A 14,671-nucleotide genomic window follows, 5' to 3' on the forward strand; every position below is an offset into this window, starting at 1 on the left:
AAAGAGTAGTTTAAACCAAGCAGGATGGTTAAAAAATTTCAGTATTTACAAAAAATTGCAAAAATTTGCTAATCATAATCTTTTCTAGACATGAGGCTCCCAGATAGCTGCATAATACATGATCTGCTTGGAGGGAAATGGCTTCCATAAAACAGAGAAACTGAAAAAAATAACCAATATTGTATTTACCTCACCATAATTCCACAGAGGGAAGAAAGTCATTCCCTTTCTAGCTCTGAAAACTAAATTTAGTTCTATGTTAATGGAAAGATAGTCATCTTTTTTTATTTATTTATATTTTTTATTGCATCCCTCACTCACACCCTATGGAATACRCCGAAGTGCCCTGTCCTGGCTGAGAGAGGTGGTGATTTGGAGCCAATGCAGCTAATGCCAGAAATGCTACTTCATTCCTTGGCAAWAATACAAGGATAATCAGCACCTACTTTCCTTTAGAGTCAGAGGTAGTTTTTCAAAGATCTGAATTGGGAAGCGCCTACATTTCACGACTTTTAGGGTCTCAATTCTCTGCCCCTGAGTTCAGTTTTTAAGATTTACTGACTTGACAATGCTGTCCTTCTGTCCAGTAAGTGAACTTAGCAGCCAGTGCTTTTTAGCTATTCACTGTCAATCTGAAGTGTAGGCTCTGTGGCATATAAGGTAGTGCATGGTATTCAGTAGAATTGCTTGTTACGTGCGTTCCTATTTTCCTTTTATACACAAACAGTCAGTACTATTTTCTGTCATAGTGGGCTGCCAGCTGATTCTAAAAAAAGCCACATGGATCTTAATTAGATCCATTTTCTTCAGCATGGAAATAACTGTTTAAATGGTCCTGCTATATTTTTAGAGAATTTGCACAAGTCTTACGTAACTTTCAGGCAAATGGAAAGTCGAGTCATCTTACAGAAGAGAATGTGATTTAGTAAGTATTTTGGTGATGGCCTCTGTTAGCATTTGAATCTGTCAGTTAGAAGGACACATTATTATCTTTAACATTTATGGCTCTACAGATATGCCTAATCTGTTATGGAAACTCTCCCATAAGCCCCTTAGTAGTAAAGGGATTTCTTTGTGTGAATCTACAGTCAAGTAGTCCCTTCAGTGGAGTTGGTATAATCTTTATGAATTATAACTTCTATGATGAGTTACTGACTTGAGAGGCATATGAAACAAACTTTTTTATGGTGTATTAAATATGAAACTATTACAGTTCAGCCATGAAGTAAGTAGTTTCACATCAGAACTCCATTTGAAGTTGGACATAAAACACCTGACCAGCCAGTTTCATTGAAGTGTTTTTCTRTCTGGCGACCTTGTTAAAATCATGTTGTCAACTGGTAAACTACCTATTTTTCTTGGGGGAGGGAGAGAGGGGCGAGGGGGGAAGGAAGGCAATCTCTAGCGTGATTTCAGAGGAAGGTCTTTGTGTTAAATTCAAAAGAAAGAATTRAATTATAGGAAACAATTCTAGATTTTATTGTATATTCATGGATACTAATTTTCTGTTATGTTAAATGTAACAGCTTTTTATTATTATTGTTATGATACTGAATTGGTATGAACTAGATGGATTTGTCCTTTCAGCCTGCATATCGTGTTTTGCAGTGATGTCCAGATTCGTTGCACTTAACTGAGATGCCTAAGTTAGAACTCATATAGGTCTCCTCTATCACAGATAACTACAAATAGTTGGACACCATGAGCAAACAGTCCACCTTACCTAAAGTCTGAATTATCTATGGATGCTGAATTATCTATGGATGCCTGGCTCATTACACTTACTGTGGAACAAACCTGTGATTAGCCTCCTCGTGGAGACTTCCTAGTTGCCTAAAATGAGGTGGAGTGAATCCATGCCCAGGGTTCCATAGTGCCTTGTTCTTTTTTTTTTTATTAAGGTGTATGTTTCTGTAACACTGCAATGATAGAACATTTGCACTGTGTTCAAACTGTTGTAGCCAGTAGTACTTCCTAGCTCATCTTGTAGATCAGTTGTGTATATTCACCCAGCTTCCAGGTCTGCACGAGTGAAAGATGACAGCTCACACATTTCCTCCCATAGTGCCTGGCTGCTGCAGACAAAAAGGCCAAGTGTATGGACAGGAAGGATGCAGTGTTGAACTCTACCCAGTTCCCTGGAGGAGTTTAGGAGTGCTAACTTCACAGAATAGTCTTCAGCTCTCCTATCAAGGGACTACTCCCACCAGGTAGAAGAAGGAAAACTTGTGTGTGGCTTGCAATTCCTACTCAGTCCCAGGTTTTACGGGGAAAAATAGGTCATGCCTAGTGCAGAGGTACTAAAGATTGTCTTTTCTTGCAGTTTGTCTGATCAGTCCACTTTTGTATAGCATGATTCCTCAAAGATAGAGCCTCATGTTTCTATGTTTTGCTTTTTGTTTCCAACTGAGCTTAAAGAGTAGAGTGTTAATTACATGGCAGGAGAAGTGTGGTAGTTCTTCATRTATATCATTGTGAATCCCACTGTTAGGCATTCACTTGTATATATGTGATCCAGGTCTTTTGGGGCTGCACTTCCTTTGCTTCCACGTGCTTTTCCACAAATCCACAGAGGATGTTACTGCTACAAAACTCAGTTTCTCATCTGCACCTGTGACTGTGCTGGGTCTTGGAGTACTTGAACAGCCACTGTTTTAAATGACTAGAATTCTTCATAAACGGTCAGAACATTCAGAACTTGGCTGGTAGATATTGAAATTATGTTGAATCCCAAGTCTTAGGCAGATTCAGAATTCCTTTGCCTGTRTTACTCCTCTGAATCCACCATAAATCACTTTAAAGCGAATCCTGCAAAGTATGTCTGAATAACACTTATTCAGTCCAAGATGTGTGGTATAGTTCACATAGAAAAACTCTATGATATTGTGACTATTCACAAGAAAGAACTAATGGTGGTAACAGAAAGAACATTTTATGTGACCCTGAATACCCAGTTAGGAGGCTGTGAGAGTTGCAGACTAAGTACTCTTTTCTTTGCCCARCCCAGGGTTCTTCATGAATTGTAAGGTCTTGTCTCTCATCTTTTGAGAGTGTTCATAAGAACTACAACTGACTTTTGACTAGCAAGAGCRTACTTACTGGAAGAGAGATTTGCTAGATAATAAGTCACCTAAGATCATGTTCTTGGGTAGCAGTTAAGTGCTGAATTGACATTGCAATCCTGAGTTCTCTTCCAGGCTGTACAGCTATGATAAAGATCAGTGAATCGTCTGTAGAATTGAAACTCCATATGAACATCCTGGACCAGATAAGGTTCGCAAACTCTTTTGCAGTATTCCACAATGCAAATTCTGGGATTGGCAACCCTTTCTGTGTAGTAGGATATATGAGCCAAGAAATCCTTGTTCCTCACTGCTTACTGGATRTAATGCCTCCTTTACCTTGCAACAGGTGAATGGAAGAGGTTGGGGTAGTTTAAAAGGAATAATGTCTTAACTGCAATGGTTGCTGATTTTTTCTGAATAATATTAAAGCTGTCGTCTCTTGCTGGAACTCGTATAGATCCTACCTGGAGCGTTGTTGCTAGTTTCAGTATATTTGTGGGGAAAATAGGTAGTAACAGAAATTTTTCTTTGTTGGAAAACCTGAATAACTGTCTTACAACATCGCCTGGCCAACTGCATTTATTTCCAGTAAAGAGACTACACTTGTACTTTGGTCACATGCCAGAACAGATGATGTGTTTTATAGATGCAGAAAATTATGTTAATAAAACTAGAAATTATATAGTGCTACTATCCACAAACATGAACTTTCCTATGACAATATTGTTTACTTAAAAACTAAACATTATAACATTAATGCTTAATTATGTGCCCAGATTTTGAACTAAATCTAACCAGTCAATGTTTCTGCTTACTTGTCAGTTGCGGATAACTAAATATTTGCTTGTGAAGTTAAGCTGTTGTCTGCCAAATGTTCTCAGTTAGACTTTTTTCCTCAGTAAATAGATGTATTCCCAGTTTCTTATTTTGTTCTTTTACGCCCTCCTAGGACTAGAAGTAGAAATGTTACTTGYAATCTTTAGTGGAAAAAATGGAGACTGTGGTATTTGGACATACATRCTTTCAATAATTGCTGTCAACAGATTGTACTAAACATAACAGCTGTTCCTGGTAGGCCTAATAGTCATTACTGCAGAAGAGTTCAAGAGTGCAGTGCAGGCTATCTCAGTGGAGGTGGAGGAGTTGGGAGAACTGGAAATGAAGATGATAGTTCAATGATGAGAGCTTTCTGTGTGATAAGCAACTCAGGCATATAGTTTACATAACTCAAATCACATTCCCTTTCAGAGCTCCTCCTGTGTGATATGGCTGCATAATTTTACTTGTGAAGGCCAGAGGCTAGGTAGGAACTAGAATTTGGAATCAGCTATCACTTGCCAGAGATCAGAGCCATCTGTTTTTAGCGCACTTCCTTGTTGCATGGAGCTGAAATRTAGTAGCTGTAGAGGGAAAATTAAGCTACTGATGAGAGGAAGAACACTTAGTCTTGCAAATCCGTCACTTCATAATTATATCTCTGTTGTCCTTTTTTTGGTTTTTCATGAAGAACCTGTCTGTTCTTCTCTATTGTAAAACTACCTAGTTTTCACTCTCTAGCTCACTATTTAGTTGGATACCTTTATGACTTATTCCTTATTCAGGGAAGTTTGAATAGGATATCTAAAAAGAAATTAGAATGCTACTTTTACAATTTTGAAAGGCTCATCCTTTCTAACATCTTTTTTCTTTATCGGTTACCTTCAAAACTTTGAAACCAATATCCCACTTTTTTCCTCCATTTGAGACCGATTTTTGCACCGTTCAGCTGCCTCATATGATATGCTTGAACAAGAWGCACTTGCCTGTTCCTCTCAGCTGCAAACATTTCCTGTTATCCTCCTCCAATATTTCCTACTGTTGTCACCCTTGTTCCTCCATACTGGTGATTTTCCAGATAGTAAGGCCACTTTTTGGCTCCTTCATTTCCTTTCCATTTGTCCTTAATTAACAGTGACACCCACTGAAGTAGCTGGAGTCCTTTAGGCAGAGCACTTAAAATCTTAGCTTTAAGGGAGTCACATGTAATGGAACAGAAGAGTCTGAGTAGTGTCTGGAGAATACAATCCTGAATGGAAAGTAACAGAAATGGGAATAATAAGTTTTTCTGACTGTTTGTTCTAATGATTTATAGTGTGGAGTTAAACCCAAGAGAGAGATTTAAAATTTAGCAGTAGGACATCTGTGGTCTAGTTTTGAACTGTAGTAGCAAGTCATTGTGGCCAACAAGTATCCAAATACTAATGCACTATTTTGCATGTGGTGAAGGAAAACACMCTGGCATAAATGCTATTGCACTGTTTTTGCATGTGGTGAAGAAAAGTACACTGGTATAAAAGTTGATCATACCATCTGTGGTGCCTCGACATTGAGGGCATCAGTTCTAAATTTCTGTACATCCATTAAAGGTCTGATTTTCTTTTTCTTCCCCTTCTTCTGTAGCTTCTGTATCTTCTGCAGCTATTTCCACCTATACAAAGTGTAAATGAGAATAAATTACTAGTAAGAATGGAAGAGTTCTACATCCATTTTTTGCAAGGATAGTAAATTATGCAGYGTATAAAACAGGAGTGAATCCCCCTTCCTGGTATTTCCTTATTTTTATTGCCTTTTAAACACAGGATGTAAACTTATACAAATAGTAAAAGTTAGTATTGCTCCAGTGAGTGGAAGACTGTGAAGTGTGCCTGTTTGTGTGCAGTACAGTTTTGGAAAAAGCAGTTAGGAGAAGAGTTGATACGTTCTCTTTCAGAGACAGCATGTACTGTAAGTAATCTTAGCAGATTTCCRACTGCTACTTGTTCTGGTTTTCCTGTATTCCTATGTAAGATCTATTGATAATTGCAGTAGATCAAGTATGTTCAAGGACCACATATTTAGAATTAAAGTTCAGAATAGTTCTTGCATATTCATTTTTCTATGGTTGTATTCAGAATGCTCCCATGTCTAGTGTGATCTCATCTTTTTTTAACTGAGTAGTCTTATTTGATGCTAGAGGAAGAAAACTCAGAAAAGAAGTAGTGAAAAAAATATCTAGGAACTGAGGGAATCATGCTGTCCATTTTAGATTGCAGTAAGTGATCTACATTGTGCAAGTGGCAGAAGTTTAAAAAATTTTTCACAATGAGTGTTCCCTATTTACAAATTTGTGACTYTTATATGTCCCTAATGGCTTATAGATATTTAGCTGAATGGCAATTAGTAAAGGAGCTGTGTTGATCTGTTTGTGTTCTTTTTGACATCTCAGTCAATAGTAATAAAAAAACTGTAAGATCAATTTGAAAACCTCTTAGCAACCACATAAAAAATAACTACTTTATTGATTCTCAAATAATTGCCCTGGAAGGTATGGTAGGAGCTTAATGACACAAATATAGTGAAATGCATTTATCAATGGATTATGTGATGGTTATACTGCATAAGTAGCCTACATTAAGGTGCTGTCAGTGTGTGTGTGGGGGGGGTCTGGAGATGAGCTTTCAGGGGCTCTTTCACAGACTTAGGAAAGTGGAGAAATCATGCAAATAGGGGAGAAACATATTGCAGAATACGTGTAGGAAGAGGCATACTTTCCAGGAGAAACATAAGAGTTGTATTCTCTTTATTAATCTAGCAAGTTCCTTAAAAGGATGTGAAACATAGTCTGTCATACATATGTTCTAGATTTTATAGGAGGAACTGTGTGAGAAATATTTTCTGAGCCTGCTGGGATATAGTCAGGATTATGGCAATTTCCCATAAGAACATGTGTTTACCAGCACCAGCTTCCTTTTGAAATGCTGTTAAAGGTTGCTTTCATTAATAATTGTTTTTTTTTTTTCTTTTTGAACAGGCAAAACAAACAGGATATCTTGGTCATATTGAGCAGCATAATGAAATGATAAGTATGTCCTAATTGCAGCTTGTTTATTTAAYGCTTATGCAAACAATTAATATATATTTCTGTTTCTACAAAGACTAAAAAGCTTTAAGCAATATTGTCTCTTTTTGTTCTTTTCTCTGTTAAAAAAAAATATTGTAATTTTTAAAGAAGGACACTAAAATGAAAAAGCAGTGAAATCATGCCAATCTGTAGAAATGTATACAAGATGAAAAATCAGTGATCATCTCTGCCTTGAGTTTAATTATCAGTATTGGATATTCTACATTACTAGCATTATGATATTTAATAAGTGTTTGAAATGTAAACTTTTTTTCTCAATTTCACATAAATTTATAAGCTAGCAAAGTATTAAATTTGTAAGATAACAAAATATAAAATACTAGAGAAAGCAGTAATGGTTAACATACACCCATCAGTGTACTATGTAGGCTGTACACTACATAGTATTTTCAGATACCTTTGCTGCTCTAATTTGGAATGTGTCAAACATCAAGATTTCTGTTATTTCTTCAGTAGTTTATTTCACAGTCTTAATAAGGGTCACCCATAAGATGTTTTCCCAATGTGTGTGTRTATTTTTTTTCTCAGAGAAAAATGCCAACTTGTTGTTGTCTTCCATCATAATTAATGACTCTTCTTCCTTGTTGTTTATACCTTTAAAATATTTTTAACTTATTTACTACTTTGACCCTGCTTTATGCAGGGGATTTGGATTTCCATAGGTCCTTTCCAACCTGAGCAATTCTGTGATATTTTGGGGGAAAATATTGTTCAGTCCATGGGTTATTTTTTAGGGTATATAAAGCTGTTAGAAAGGTCTTTCTGATTTTTCTCCCTTCCCCTCCCCACTTTTTCCTTCTGAGAAAGTAGCACTTTTCTGAAAATTGTTTTTTGTTGACTAAAAAAATATTCTAATGAATCAAGGTTCAGGGTTAAAATTTTTTGTAAGTGCACTGTTCCATGCATGAATCCTTCTTTTTGAAGGCATTGGAATGTTTCATATGAGAAAATAAAGTGTATTTTCGTGGGGAAGATGCTAACTTTTTGTAAGGAAGGAAGTGACCCTTTCATAGCTGAACGGTATGAAGTCATATTTTGAGTATTTTTTTTTAATACTTTGTCTATCTCCAGATGAGTTAATTTTAAATTTRCATGTAGATATTTTTAAAGGAGACTTAGTATTTCTGCTGTAGCAGAAATTTGAAAACTAGTATACTGCATATTGAGTAGAATCACTTTGTCGTCGTAGTGTCACACTGTCACAAAAGGCTGAACAAATTCATTTTGGGAACAAGTCTTAGTTTAAAATGACATGATTAAATATAAAATGGTACTTATATAGTGCATATATAAACCATTGATATTAAATATAACATGTAAATTATATATTACCGTTAATTTATATGTAATCATTAACATCAGCTTAAGTARAACTGCAGGATATTTTCTGCATTTGGCTAGTTTGGTGTGCTTTAACAAAAGATTGCTGAGACAAATGAACAGTGCATTGTTTCATTTTATCTTCCCTCGGAGGGAAGTCGGCTTTTTCGGTGGAGAATTATTCAATAAGGAATGAGCTTATAGAAATTATTGCTTAAAGGTGCTCTGTGGTCCCTGTGAGCAGGTAGTAGAATGACGTGTCCTAGAGGAGAGGAAAGGGCGCTGCTGYGGTGCGCTCGGCAGGAGCTGTACCACTGTGCAAGCACTGCCTCTCCTGCTGCTTTGGCTGTCGCAGTGGCAGCGACAGACCATGTTCCAGATCTCATGCAAAAGTTAGATTGTTAGAAGCTGAAGTAAATGACTCTTCCTTACAGTTTAGCTTGGGATTATGTCAAAGGCAACAGTCATCTGTTCCCTTCCACATGTGCAGAGAATGTCTAGGACACTTGTGATCTTAAGGAATGTAGAAAGAATTAGCTTACTGGAAAAAGTTTGTGGATAGTTTTTGCTTCCGCAGTTGACATGAAAATCATCCTGTCTGAAAGAAGTTGTCTTACAGGGTAGAGTACAATGAAGAAARCATATTACTGTATTATTGTGGTGTGTTTCGTATTTTCAATGAATAGCCTTGTAGTGGTTCGAAGGGAGTACAAACATAAATTAATCAAAAAGAGCAAATCAAAGGTCAGTCTTCAAACAGATCACTGACCTCTTATTTATTTTGATAGTTTCATTGAGAATACAAGGACAGTGCATTAACTTTTGTACAGTCCTTGAATCATGTACGCTGTTACAGTTTAAGATAACAAATACTAATTTCCAATTCCAAAGGTTTCTCCTTCAAGGCTAATTAAAACAAACAAGTTTATTTTTCTAGGCCCACTTCCAGAATACTCAAGTGCATGCATTCTGACTTAATGCTTTGAATCCAATTTTTTTATGCTTGAATCTCAAAGGAACTGCAAAACTGTGGAGTGGAAAGGATGGCACTTATTAGGAGAAATTCAGAGTTATTCTTAGTGAACTTATCAGATGAACTTATCAGATGTTTCCATAGCTATGTTGCAGTGCAAACAACTTTTCAGCTAGGCATATACCACTCAGTAGCCTTAAATGCTGATTCCTTTTTTTGTTACGTTGTTTTCTTTTGGGAGTGAAGAAACAAATTTAGGCACTTTTTGATATTAGATGCTTGTTCACGAGAGCACTAAATGGAATAATATTTAATAAAGCAAGTAGAGGAGACTGTAGGAAAACACCTCCTAACAGCCAGATATTCCTTGCCTCAAGGTGGATAGTTTTAGGCACACAGAAGTTAATGGCAAAGCTTTCATGTACCCTAGTGAAATTCAGATGTCATCCTCCAAGTTATAMTTTGCTTTTGAAATAAGTAAATTATGTGTAGTATTATTCAGGGTGATAAAAATGCGTGAGGAACTGACTCTTAACGGGCATACTTTATCCTCGCTCTGTGCCTCCTGACATACAGAGTACTTACAGACTGCATATCGTCAGTCATTGTTATTGTTAAAAATACTTGATGTTAACTCAAATTGTGGTGGATTTTCTGTGCAGTTCATGACAGTAGAAGATAAAACAGGTAAACCAAGTAGTATTTCCTACCTCAACGTGACTTCTTCAAATAATCTCTCTTAAGACTCYATGGAGTCTGAACCAAAGTTGTTTTATGGTCAAGGTTGGAAAAATCTGCAATCCTGAGGCCTACGTAGATGACTGGCCGAGGTGTATCTCTGTTCAGCCGGAAACAATTAGTTTGTTCTCATCTAAAACCAGTGTTGAATGTGCATTGACTTCATTAGGAACAGAATTGGGCTCAGTATTTGTGTCTTTCAAGGGCTGTGGATGGATTGTTTCTGCGTGCCCATAATGCAGGGGTTCTTTTGCAGTTATATTTTAAAAATGGCATCTTTTGATTGTTGGAACAACTTTGTGCTTTGCATTCCCTATTCCTGTCCTATCAGTATAACTTGTGTAGTACTTGTATGTGGATTAAAAGCAGTGCTTTTTCTTYGACTTGCTTCTAGAAGTACTATGCTATTATAAATCGTTGCTGCAAACTTTTGAACTCAGGGAAACTTCTGTATAAACGTGATAAGGGATAAGGTAATCCCAGTCTCAGAATTCATTCCTTCACTGAAATAAATCACATCATTTTTCAGTCTCACTGTTAACTTCAYTTTTTTTACAATAAATAGTTATTTCAAATTCATCTTTGCTCTTTAAAATAACTTCCCTTTCCCAATGAACCTCCCCCCTTTTATATTTTTATATTTTAAAGTTGACTGGGCAGATAATTTCCTTTGCATGATGTATTATTTTTGGCTTATATAAAAGGAAGAAAAGTAAATAAAACAAACTGGTACAAAAGAGGTGCTCAGTCAGTGAGAGAAAATCCAGACATTGAGTGGGACAAGTAATAGAAACAATGTTATTTCACATAATTAGAAAAAAAGGCTCTGGGAGCCCTAGAAGGTAACAAAATTGGCTGAACAGAGCACTGCAGACTGCATTAGAGTATCACAAACCCTCATATGACTTATTAGTGTCAAAATAGTGTCACAGTATATCAGGTTGTCATTTTATTTGAATGCCCAAAGCTTAAAGGGAGTCCTTCAATAGCCAGTTTGAGCTGCAGTGTGTCACTTTGCCGTCTCAAGTCATCTGTTTGGATATGTATTGATTAAACGCAAGTAATTTTCCCCCATGGTGCTAATAAAGCGAATGTAAATATGAATGAGAAGATAGGGTTTTGTAAGAGTACGTGTATTTATAGTAGAAAAATTATTGTTCATGCATGTGACATAAAGAGACAGCACGAAAAGCATAGAAAGCTTGCAGCTCCATCTTTATGTTCTGCATTTATGGCCTCTAGAGCTATCATCTTTATTTGATGAATAAAGTTTTTTCAATTGTTACGTGGATCTTTGGCAAAGCTTCTAATATGATCTTTTCCAAAGACTATTGCAGCGAATTTGCAGCATATTTATTGTTTAATTGGATTATTCTTGTGACATGGAGCCCTGTTCGTAGACAGGGCACAGACTTACGTGAGAAGCTGGACAAATGAGCCATTATATGATCCGTGTCCCAAAGAACATGTAGTTTTTGGTGTAAGATAGCGCACAGATGAACACCAGGGAGTATGTAAAGCAGTAAGACGGTGTATGGCAGCTGGAAAGGAAGGGGTCTTTGCTCAGACTAGTTTTGTTAGGACCTGCTGCCCAAGCTCTCTTGCTTACATCAGCAGTGCATCTTGACTGTTTCCTAAGGATAGTAGTGGTTCTGAATATATTAAAGTGCTTTTCTTACTCTGTGTAGCAAATTAGGGTTACAGTACCAAATACATTTTTGGTAGAACTCCACTATAACAGTGGGGAGAGAGGAGGAATGGAGGAATTGAATTCAACGTCCCAGTTATTTTCAGTTATTGACAGAAAATGTGCCTTCCTAAACTGTGGATTTTAGCTGGGTGCTGAGCTTTTCACTGTGTGTTAAATAGATTTAACATAATGAAAAATTGCACTGTTGTATTTGTTTGAAATGGAACAAACTTGGTTTTATGCTCTTAATATTTCTTGATGTTAGTCATGGAATAAAACTCAGACACTTCCCATGTTTCAAGCATTGCTTGATACTGCTTTGTACTGCATACCGAAATTAAAGTAGTAAAGCCTTTCCTTTCTGCCTGTGAAATTTGTTCATACTGAGCTACTGTAGCATCTGATGMTTAAGAAAAGGCAATTTTTTTTCTCAGACCTATAATCATAAAAAGTAGTGTTATGCCTTAATTAAAGGCTACCATTATTATTACGGTGTTCTGGGATTTAAAGCTTAAAACTTGATTATTCAACTGTTGCACATGTGTACTTAAGGTAACTTAGCCTTTTGTCAACTACTATAGAAATATTTACATCTGATTTACTTTATATTTGATTGAAAGTTTAAGTAAATCCCCAAATATTTTGGTGTAATAGTTTTGAGATGCAGAAAGTAACATACTACATGGCCTTTATCAGCATCTCTTTAGGGTGACTGAAGATTAAATATGTACTGAAGTATATATTTAATTGRCAATTGATCTTTTGTTTGTTTCTGTGGTGTATATATCCATAAATAACTAAAACGATACATTCTCAATTACTAGTGATTAGTTGTTTGAGGGGGGCGAGGGGGCTCAATAAATATTTCCCTTGTGTATCTCTGCAGATTTAATCCTGCCTGTCCAGCACTGAGACTCTTCTTGACTGAGATACTGGATCAGATTATTTTTTGAAGCTACCAGATTCGCTGCATCCTTGTTACAAATAGGTCACTGCAATCCAGTTATGCCCCCCCTCCCTTTATTTTTAAACCCACAACTTTGTACAGAGCAAGAAACTGAACCTGGTGCTTATTTGCTTTCTGCCTGTCATGCCAGTGTTTTCATTCACTCAGGTTAATCAGCAAAGATTAGATGCTCATCAGTATGGCCCTTTACTGCCTTAAGTACCTGAGCATGGCTAAAACTATGGCCATAGGTTCACAACAGTGAACACTGCAACATCGGTGGTGGAACTGGCTTTTCTGCTGGTCCCACATCACATCATCCTCACACTCCCGCACAGCAGTCCCTTGGGTTTGCTGGCACGACTGCTTGCGAGGCTATGTTGAGCCACATTGGAGGCTTGATTTAGCTTGAGAAAGAACCCTGTGAAAAATATTTTACCTGTGCATAGTGCATGCCATCAGTTTACATTGGTTTTTCACTTTGCAGAAATTCTGATTTGTTCTCTGTACCTATTATGTCATTGCTTCATTTTCCCTTTTACTGTGAATTGCTTTGCTCTTTTTTTCCCCACTCACCTAATTTTATATTTGTCAATAACAAGATATCAGGTCAGAGAAATCAATTTTAGCTGGGAAGAATGATAGCAGAGGAGATGCTATGTTTTGGAAGAACAGAGCTTGTATTTGAAAAGGAGAAAGATAATTTCTTTTGTTTTGCTTTGTTTTACAATCTGATCACTATTTAGTATCTGTTACAATACAACATATGCAAGACATTATTATACCAGTGCTGCTATTACCACATTTGTGTGCTAATTTTTAGTTGGATGACTTCTTCATGATTTCCTAGTGGAAATGTCATGCAATAATAAAAACACTTTTTCTTGAATACGTATGGATGAAGTATTACAGGGTTTTCTTTTCAGCTTTGAGTGCTATGAGCAGACAGATTTTCTTTTACCTTTATAAATATATGTATATGCGCATCTCTTTCTGCAGGCTGAATTGCCAAACAGGAAACACGTTTTTCTGGATGAAAATTTTACAGAATATTTAACATCTAGCTTTGCTTAGGTAAATATCAGAAGTTTCTGCTAGCATTTTTTGAGAAAATAATCTGTATTGCTCTGATGTWGATGTTGGAAGTAAATTGTTCATCTCTTGTCATCCATTGCTAGCAGTTGCGAGTTTAATTACAATTAATTTTATCTTAAATTTGACCAGTTTGCTCATGATCTGCTTGCAAATGCTGTTCAGTTTCTTTATACCTCTGGTGATATGCTGGATTCAACCATTGCAAAGCTCTCAAAATAATCACAGCTCTGAGTACTACCCTCACCATATGGTTTGCATTATATGTAGCGTAGTTTTTACCATGTTAAATTGTATCAAGAAGTGCACCTCCTGAATAAGACTCCAAGTATGGTCATGAGAGATCTTATTTGGTTGTAGTGTTTGTTCTCTGAKGTGTTGTCCAGTTTCACCACATCAAGAAAAGACTGAAAAGCATATTTTAGGGGGTAAAATGTATGAATCTTTTACCTGTTCTTTACATATAACTGAAGACTGTTTTCAGAAAAAGAGAAATTTTCCATAGAGAAAATGTATTTGTGTTGGTAACCAGTTTTCTCTTCAGAGTTTTGGCCTTTGTTTCACATGGTCTTTATATTTTCAGAAGGTAGAAGATACCATTTGGGGGGAGGCAGTGTTGCATGATTGTCATGATGAATTTYGTGCATCACTAGGTGAAATGCAATCCTGCAGTCAGCCACTGGTGGAGGCACAATTTTTTTTTGCCTCTGTGGCTTCTTGTATACTCAGTAGCACCAACCGATGGAAGAGAATGCAAATTTAACAGCTAAGAGGAAATATTCAGTGGAAAAACTGTTGCAGAATTTTTAAGTTCTTTAAAGCATTTCTTCCTTTACCATTTTTTAATTGTCATTAAGTCAGCTACTGATGACTRTTTTGCCAGCTCCTGACTTCTAGCCAAGCAGTA

The 14,671-nt window shown here is 36.5% G+C and overlaps 1 protein-coding gene across 8 annotated transcripts in view; it reads left to right on the plus strand.

Annotated features, from left to right (window-relative positions):
• SNCAIP (synuclein alpha interacting protein) overlaps window positions 1-14,671 on the plus strand; it is an 83,511-nt gene that overhangs the window by 16,589 nt on the left and 52,251 nt on the right. For 2 of the 8 annotated variants that reach the window (XM_085305411.1, XM_085305410.1), the window contains exons 2-3: window positions 6,895-6,946; window positions 13,672-13,746. The exons of 1 other annotated variant lie outside the window; for it this stretch is intronic. The gene's annotated coding sequence lies outside the window, so the exon portion shown is untranslated. Of the gene's footprint in view, window positions 1-2,188; window positions 2,211-5,775; window positions 5,829-6,894; window positions 6,947-13,671; window positions 13,747-14,671 lie in introns of those variants that run through there. 5 more of the 8 variants (XM_085305417.1, XM_085305408.1, XM_085305409.1 and 2 more) reach the window with 4 other exon arrangements.

The sequence above is a fragment of the Rhea americana genome, unplaced genomic scaffold (assembly GCF_003343005.1).
Source record: "Rhea americana isolate MKP2758 unplaced genomic scaffold, rheAme1 scaffold_22, whole genome shotgun sequence".
Taxonomy (NCBI): Eukaryota; Metazoa; Chordata; class Aves; order Rheiformes; family Rheidae; genus Rhea; species Rhea americana.